Genomic DNA, 9,260 nt, shown 5'->3' with positions numbered 1-9,260 from the left:
TAGTAATCTAATACTAGTACAGTAGCATAGTAATCAATACTACTATAGTAACATAGTAATATTTTGATGTTATACTAATATAGTAATATTATCCCCACTTCACAGATGAGGAAATTGAGGTTTAGGAAGGCACATCTTACAATAGAAAAAGAGCTTTCCTCGTCTTGTATCACTCACTGCACAGACCAGAAGCTCATTGACTGACTGACTGATTAAGGAACCCATGGTGGGGTGGGATAGGAGTGGGGGTGGGGTCTCAGGGACAGAACTGGAGATTAGATCTTGGACTATGTTGATCTGGATGTGTCAATTCTCTCCTTAGGAGCTGGGCATTTTCCGCTGTTGATTCTCTGTTTCATGATAAGATGGGCTCCCTCTCAGGAAAGCCCTATAACAAGCAATGAATCTGATTTGGCGAATATAATACTTGAAATACAGTCTACTGCTAACGAGACTTATGAGTTCTACGTAAGTGTCTCTTAAACTCCCTTTCTCAAACCTTGTTGTCGGTACATATATCTTTCATTCACCAGAGGAGGCTAACTCTTCCCAGACCAAGAGAGGCTGCATAGACCTGTGGAAAGAACCTTGGATTTAGAGTCAGGGGACCTGAGTTCAAATCTGGATTCTGCTGCTGACTTAACCTGTGTGACTTTGGCCAAGTCTCTGGGCCTCAGTCTCCTCCTTTCTGAAATGAAGAAGCTGGAATGGTTAACCTCTCTAAGAGGGTCACCCAGCTCTAAATCATGATCCTATGACTGGGGTTGATGAGCCAAAGACAGGAGGTGGTGTGATAGGACTTTCATTCACTCATTCAACATTTATTATGCATCAATTTTTGTTGTTGCTGAGTTTCCTCCAACTTTTCCTGACCCCATTTGGGGTTTTCTTGGCAAAGATACTGGAGCAGTTTTGCTATTTCCTTTTCCAGTTCATTTTACAGATGAGGAAACTGAGGCCACGAGGGTTGAGTGACTTGCCCAGGGTCACACAGCTAGTAAGTGTCTGAAGTCAGATTTGAACTCAGAAAGATGAGTCTTCCGGACTCCAGACACAGTGCTCTCTCTGTCCACTGTGCCACCTAGCTACCCCTGAGGATCAACTATTTGTCAGTAATTGAGCTAGGTGCTGAGGATACAAAGGTAAAATAAACTAGTCCTTGTTCTCAAGAAGTTTACATTCTACTGTGGGACTAGATGCTAGAGAAAGACATGGGGGCCAGGGATGACATTTCCACAGAGAAGTCAATGCAAAATATGGGGTAGGGACTGTCCCTATATTCCTATTTAATGTCATGATTTCCCTGGTATAGAGGACTCCTGGATGAGGAAATTCCCTCAGCCAAATAACGAATATACAGAAGTAATTTTGGGCAGACTATGATTCATATAGCACCTACTATGCGCCAGGCCCTCTGCTAAGTTCTTTTTACAAATACTATCATCTCATTTGATCCTCAAGACCACTCTGCACAGAAGGTGCTATTATTATCCCCATTTTACAGTTGAACAAGCTGACATAAAATGACTTGCCCAGGGTCACATAGTTGCTAAGTATCTGAGGCTGGATTTGAACTCAGGTCTTCTTGACTCCAGACCCAGGGTTCCATCCCCTATGGCACCTGGATCCCTACCTCAGAGAGGTAGTATTGTGAGGATCAAATGAGATGTCAATTGTAAAGAGAATTTAGCAGACACATAGGAGGAGCCATATGAATCAAAGCTGCCCAAAATGACTTGGTAAATATACTGGGCATTTGGTCAAGGGAAATTCCTTATCCAGGAGTTCTCTATACCAGTGAAATCACTATATAATTGCTTGATAAATACCTTTGATGATAATGATGACGAATGAAGTTAGGATGTAAGCTCCTAGAAGGCAGGGACTGTGTTTAGCACACAGAACTTAGCACATAGTAGGTACTTAAGAAATGCTTGCTGACTAACCATGATCCTCTTTTTTTTACCTCCTAGGTCAAGGAGGAAATTTCCTTAGAGAATATAACTGATTCTCCTCTCTATGAACCTCAACTAAATCTTTCAACGATCAGGGTTCACACCAGCAAGTTTCTGCAAAAGCTGAAAAGGATAGAGAATTTTACAAGCTTTCACGAAACACTCATAACCAATGTCATTTATCTCAGTCTTCAACTAAAAAATTTTCAAGTGTGCTTGTCTGGGACAGTCGCAGCTCCCCTTCCTGTGAATGATCCTATGAACCCCTTTGATAAGAAACTTTTTGCTTTGAAAACCTTAAAATCGTTCTCCATTTTTATGACTCATCTCTATAATCACCGCCATCACTGGTCTGATGAGGGGGAGGCCATTTTTGCAAGGCACTCTCAATGCCACAACAAATCACTTGACAGCCTGACAAACAAGGCATGAAGAATCACAAAAATAATCCACAATTCTAAAGGACTTTAAAGGTTTTACAGTCTTGGACGCAGTGGCAATGTAGTGGTTGGAGACTTGGAGCCAGGGAAGGCCAGCTTTCAAATCCTGCTTTTGACACATGTTAACTGTTCATCGACCCTGGACACAATGCTTTGAATGTTCTAGACAGCTCTCTAAGATCAGGAGTTGGTAGGAAGTCTATCAATGAAATCACATTTTCCTCTATGAAAATATGAAAAGCAGCACGGTGACCTCATTAAGTTACAATGAACTATCTGACTGCTTCCTTCTAAGGAGCAGAGAACTAGATTTATAAGTTAGGGTTTTTTAATGTCATTTTTATTATATTGTTATTAATCTTTATTTATATAAAGCCACCAAGATAATGAATTTGAATGCAGAGAGGCAATGGACTTGGAACCCAGAAAGGTCTAGATTCAAATCCCTTCTCTGACTTTTACTATGTGACTATGGGCTTTTATTCATTCACTGCTCTAAACCTATTTCCTCATTTGTAAAATAGGTATGATAATAATGTCTACCTCCCCAGGGTTATTGAGAGGATCAAAAGAGATAATAGAGGAAAAAGTTCTTTGCACACCTTAAAGTGCTATACAAATTACAGCCATTATTATTATTAACCAACTTGTATTTCCATATATGTACCTACTATGTATGTGTGTGGGTTCCTTATTTGGGAATTCCCTTTATCAACAGAATCACTATTCCCTGGCCTACTGTGTGTCTCACAACATGGATAAAACATTCCTTTTAATTTATTGATATTTATTTTATTTGATGTATTTTTATTCATGTATTTTATATACTTCTTACTTATTGGATGGTGATGAAAATCTTTGCAGAACCCTCTGGGTATATTTAATAAATTATGACTTTTGACAAGTGTGTGGTCTGTTCTGAATGGAGATATACTGGGAATGGGTCTACAAGTCAATAGAAACCTTGGCCAGCTGGTTCCAGGACTGAGGGAGGAGGGATGGGGAAAGATGGGACAGTAAGACTATCTAAAGGGAAAGTCCAATCATTGGAGATATCCTGTACCCAGTTGTCTCTCCCAAATGAGGTCATGACTTCATCCCCATTTGCTCTCTTTTCCAATTAAACTTCCAAATTCTTCCATTCCTGCAAAACTTTGTTCCCTTGAGTTTAAAAAATTTTCTTCAAAGGTTTATTAAAATAGATCAATTTGGGGCTGGACAGTCCTTTAGAGATGTCTAGTTCAACTAGATGAGGAAACAGATTAAGAGAGATCGGAGAAAAGTGACTCTGCCCAAGGTCACATAGTGACCAATTCGTGGTAGAATTGAGACCAAAAAAGAAATGTGGCTTCTCATCCCAAACCACATCAAGGAATATCTGCTTTCAGCCCTATATGTCTCCATGCCACATAGCACAAAAAGCTACCTCGTTTCTTATTAAGATCCTGGACCCTCTTGGCTTCCTGAGACTATTCTCATGTCTTTTTCTCCTCATGTCCTTCTCTCCTTTGGAATTCTCTAGGGCCCCCAGAATCCCCAGTGCTCCTGCCATAGCGTCCTCTCCATCAGCCTGCGAGAGTTTATCCACTCATTCCCAAAAGAGCCAGTCACCTTACATTAAGACGATCACATGTGTTTATTTGGGGAGAGCAACAAATCCAAACCCATGTAGCTGAAACTCTTCGGTTCAGAACCTCTCAGAGGATTTTCTGTTTTCCTTTGTGATTTGATTTACATGATGCCCAAGAAAGGCTTCCAGGAGGTCTGAAACGGAACAAAGGTGTGAGGATAGATGTGTGTCCTTGAATAATTTGGGCAAATGGTTAAACGGATTCTCAATGGGGGGTATCTTTTTTTTTTTGATGAATTTAGCTTGCCCCAAAGGCAGACAGCAACCAAATGAACTATATCTATGGATTTAGGATTGGTTTTGGGAGTTTTAAACTTCCATAGCTTATGCGGGGATCAAGTATGCATTTAGTACAAGTTCCTAGAGTCGAGACCCTACACTATGATGACCAAGGGCCATTGGTGGGGGGCTGGGAGAGGAAGAGGAGGGGAGAGGAAGTTAAGGGCTAAATAGAAATAAAAAGCATTTTAATTTGGTTACCTACAAAGAAACCTTTTATTTTTTGGTTAAGGTTAAATTCAAAACTTAAGCAAAACTACCCAATAAATGTAACGAATATTTAAAGTACCATTCACTTATGTGAGAGAAAGGGTTATTTTTATTTTATAAGCATCTTACACAGCCGCTGAAGCAATATTCCTAAAGAACAGGTCTGATCATTCTACTCAAGAATCTTCAACAGTAGCACCCAAATAGAGCATAAACTGATGGAAGGCAGGGACCATAATTTAATCCTTGAACCTATCTCTTATCATCTTACACAAAATGGGCAGGAGTTTTAATAAATGCTTGTTAAACTTAATTGTTGTTGTTGTTTTTTTTTTATCAGTACCAGATCTCAAAGTGCACTATAAAAGCAGCGATTGTTAAGATGATTTAATGCTGGTTTAAAAAAAAAAAGGAGGTCGATTGGTGGAACAGATTAACTACAATACACACAGAAGCAGACAAACACAGTAGTACAGTATTTGATGAACCCAATGATTCCAGTTACTGAGGGAAAGAGTCAATATCTGAAAAAAAATGCTGGGAAAATTGGATAGTAGTCTGGCAGAAATTAGGTTTAGATCAACCCTTCACACCATACACAAAGATTACGTTCCAAATGGATACAGGATCTAGATAGAAAAGCCATATCATAAACAAATTAGAGGAGAAAGGAAGATATTATCTTTTGGATTTTTTGGAAGCAAAGGAGTTCATGACTAAATAAATAGGGAGTATCACACAAGATAAAATGGGCAATTTTGACTATTTAAAATTAAAAATATTTTATGTAAATAAATTTAATGTAGTAAAAATTAGAAGGGAATTAGATAACAAGGGGAAAAATCTTTGCCATAAGTTTCCCTGCTAAAAGTCTCATTCCCAAGATATATAAATAACTGATTTAGATTTATAGGATTAAGAGTCTTTCTCAAATAGATAGTCAAAGGTAGCTTTTGTTTTTTAATTTTTTTTTTTTTTTTGCTTTTTAGAGGGGAGAAGGCAGGGCAATTGGGATTAAGTGACTTGCCCAAGGTCACATGGCTAGTGTTAAGTTTCTGAGGTTAGATTTGAACTCAGATCCTCCTGCCTCCAGGGCCGGTGCTCTATTCACTGTACCACCTAGCTGCCCATACCTGATACTTAAAAAAAAAATCATTTCTTTTACATGTACATCCTGACTTACGTCAGTTTGAGTTAATTTTAAAACAAAGTATGGACTTTATGAAGGTGTTACCCATTTAAAAAAAATCTACCATGAATGAAAAGGTCATAGAAGCCTTATTTCCATTTAACATTCATTAAGAGATATGTATATGTGCATGTGTATCTATCTATCCATCCAGATGGGTGTGTGTGTGTATGTGTGTGTGTAGGAATCATTAGTACAAAGACGGTGGTTAAATCCATGAGAGTTAATAAGGTGACTTAGAATGTAGAGAAGAAGGCTTATGATCAAACCTTGGAGAATTAGCCATTCATTTAACAAACATTTATTCAAAACCAATGATTCTGAGACATAAAACACATGTCCAAAAAATTGAAAATGATTAGGACAGAGAGGGCTCAGGGTAGGTGTGACCAGGCTGCTCTTACATGGCTCTGTGATACGACTTCAGGTGTTTCCTCTAACCCTAACCGATTAACTCTGCAGACAACAACCCATCCATGTGAGCCCATCCTGTATGACTCTTTTCCATGGTTTCTCTTTTTTTTTCCTGCTTTTTGGAGAGGGGAAGGTAGGGCAACTGGAGTTAAGTGACTTGCCCAAGGTCACAGAGCTAGTTTTGTGTTGTGTCTGAGGCCAAATTTGAACTCAGGTCCTCCTGACTCCAGGGCTGGTGCTGTATTCGCTGTGCCACCTAGCTGCCCCCAAAAGTTTCTCTTAAATTAGTTATGTGCCAAAAGTCTCCCACACTTTCTCCTCACATTATAACAACATAGGACAAATGAAGAATTTCAAAGAACGTGAGAAGACATGTCAACAGGGAAATATCTGATATGAAAATAGGGGCTGGTTACAAGTGAAGGGCAAGGGCTGATGGGTGTGAAGGCTGAGAGCTTCCTTGGTACCTTCATTACTTCATAATGAGATATATGTACCCCAAGCTCACTCGTGAACCCTCCGGCAAAAGCCCATCCTTCTCCAACTAATGACCTCCCTGATTTCCTTTAAGTCCCCAATGAAATTCCACCTCCTACAGGAAGCTGTTCCTAACTCCTCTTAATTCCCTGTTATTTCCTATTTATAAAATTTGCTTCAAACATATTTCCATGTTGTCTCCCCCACAAGACTGTAAGCTTCTTGAGGGCAGGGACTGGTTTTTTTTTTTTTTGCCTCTTTTGTATCCCAAGGGATTAGTACAGTGCCTGGCACTAAGTACCTCATAAATGTTTATTGATTGACTTCTAGGAGCAAATGGCCAAGAGTCCCATGGGATAAGCAGATAGAGATGGACTTCTATCTGCATTCACTTTATCTCGTCCAATCCAAAGGCTACCATGTTGTCCTCTCTTGGTCCTGATGCCCATATTCCAGCCACCTCTTGGTCTTCCCGGTGGAACTCAAGACTCCCACCCCAGAGATCCTGGCCTATGATTGGCGGCCCCTTGTCCTGCCTGACCCCAGGCCCACTAGGTCACTGCTCTGACATTTCTGAGTCATGTTACCCCAAGCATTACCCCTCCCCTTCATTCTTTTGAACCCAACTTCCCTTTACATGTTGTCTTTCACTATTGGATTTTAAGTTCTTTGAGAGAACTGTCTTGCTCTTGTTATTTGTGTCCAAGCAGAGTCTACCACATAGAAAATACTTAGTAAATGTGTTTGCATTCATTCACCACTAGAAATTTACTCACTCTTTGGTCTCCTCCATCTGCTGCAGCCCCTTCCTTTGGTTGGTCAGTTCTCCCCAGCCCCTCCACTTTAGGGCAGTGCTGAGGTTGGGTGTCTTCTTTCCTCTCTGGGCTATACTGGTCATTTTCCAGACCATCTCCACCATGCCCTCATCCTGGTACCCTCTCCCCCTCCCCCATCTTCCTTTTATGTGATGCCTTCTCATTAGAATGTAAGCTCCTTGAAGGCAGGAACTTTCTGCTCAAATTTGTAGGTACATTATAAACCTTTAATGCTTCTTGATTTGATTCATTGTTGCAATCACAATCCATTGGTGTTTTGAGTGCCTGCTCAGAGCAGAATTCTATGCATACCTTGATTTAAAGGTAAATAGGATATGGCCTTCACTGCAGGGGTGCCCTACTTACAGAATAACTAATTGCTTCTTTCCGTTTTAGAAACTTTGTTCAGAAAGACTTCTGTTTCTATAGTCTTTCTGCTCGTTTATCAGCCTTGGTTCATTCTATCCCTCCTTGTCCCTCTCTCTGAAGGCCACATTATTTCTTTTTTTAAGCAATCGGGGTTAAGTAACTTGCTCAAGGTTACACAGCCAGGTGTTTCTGGGTGGGTGCTAAGTGTCTGAGGCCGGATTTGATCCCCAGGTCATCCTGACACTGGAGCCGGTGCTCTTACTCTCTGAGCCACCTGGCCGCCCCTAGGCCACATTATTTTAAATTCCTCCTCTGCCCCCCCCCACCCCAGCTTACTTTCTCTCCCCAAACTTATCCAAACTCTCTAGTGTCCTTCCAAATGACCCCCAAATTTGGTTCATTAACAAAATGAATCCAAGAGCAGGAAGGAGTACCCAAGGAATCCAGGATTCATCTTGCTCTCTGGTGCTAAAAGTTAAAATTATACTTTGTGTAATGAGTGAATACTTTTTTCCCTTAAGATAAATACATTTTCCCTTGAATAAGATGAGTCGGTTTGATTAGACAAGGGCCTATGTCAATCTAGCATTTTTAGTCAACAGATCTGGATCTGACAGGAGCGAGCTCTCTGGTCACAGGACTGGGGTGGCCCCAGAAGGGGCCTACTGCTGCTGGGGATCATCTCAGCATCATGTGGGATGAAAGCTTCAGGTGGTTATTTCTGGGAACTGAGCCTCTCTGCTTTGAGGCAGCCTCTCCAAACACCAAGGGCCCTGACAATGAAAAAAGCCACCTCTACTTAAAACAAACATTAACCAAAATTGCTCTAAATTCCAGGGGTCTGCAAGGGCGGCCTTTCCAGTCATTTCAGGTCCCCCTCTGGTATCACATAAGAAGTCGTCAAGGGCAGCTCATGGAGTGGCCCAGGAGTCACTTTACAAGGTCAACTTCCCAAAGTACTGCTTCTTGACAGAGGAACAAAGTGAAGAGGGCTCAAGCCTGGGGTCAAGGGTGGGAGCCTGGGCTCTTGACCCTGGCACCAGGACACCCCTTCTGTCTTTCCTGGCATGAAGACTCCTTGGTGGTGGCAAGACGGTATAGTGGATATGGCACCAGACTGGGGTCAGGACCTCAGTTTAAATCCTGCCTGAGATTCCTAGCTCTATGACCCTGGACAAGCCACTGACTCTCTCATTTTTCTTATTGGTACAACATATTTCAACTGACTCTTGTGAGGCCTGAAGGAGATAATGTAGTCTTTTGCAAACCTCAAGGTGCCACATCAATGCCAACTTCATTGTTATCATCAATGCCTGGAGGGGGGGCAGCATGTTGGTAGGGGTCCTTGGCCAGGCCTTTCAGTGGAGTTCAGAGGACTTCTTCACAAGCTGGTTGGCTGCCTCTCACAGTAACTAGACATCTTTATTCTTCCCTCCCCCAATCTATTACTGAAGGAGTGTTTTTCTCATTCCTTCTAGCATG

At 41.2% G+C, this 9,260-nt stretch overlaps 1 pseudogene; it reads right to left on the bottom strand.

Moving 5' to 3' along the window:
* Positions 1–7,513, bottom strand: part of LOC138156331 (V-type proton ATPase 21 kDa proteolipid subunit c'' pseudogene) — a 17,288-nt pseudogene extending 9,775 nt beyond the window's left edge.
* Positions 7,514–9,260: the final 1,747 nt, after the last annotated feature.

The sequence above is a fragment of the Petaurus breviceps genome, unplaced genomic scaffold (assembly GCF_028583685.1).
Source record: "Petaurus breviceps papuanus isolate PSGF00001 unplaced genomic scaffold, PetGlider_PUasm1.0 99, whole genome shotgun sequence".
NCBI classification, from domain to species: Eukaryota; Metazoa; Chordata; class Mammalia; order Diprotodontia; family Petauridae; genus Petaurus; species Petaurus breviceps.
This window is presented reverse-complemented; position numbering and strand designations above follow the sequence as displayed.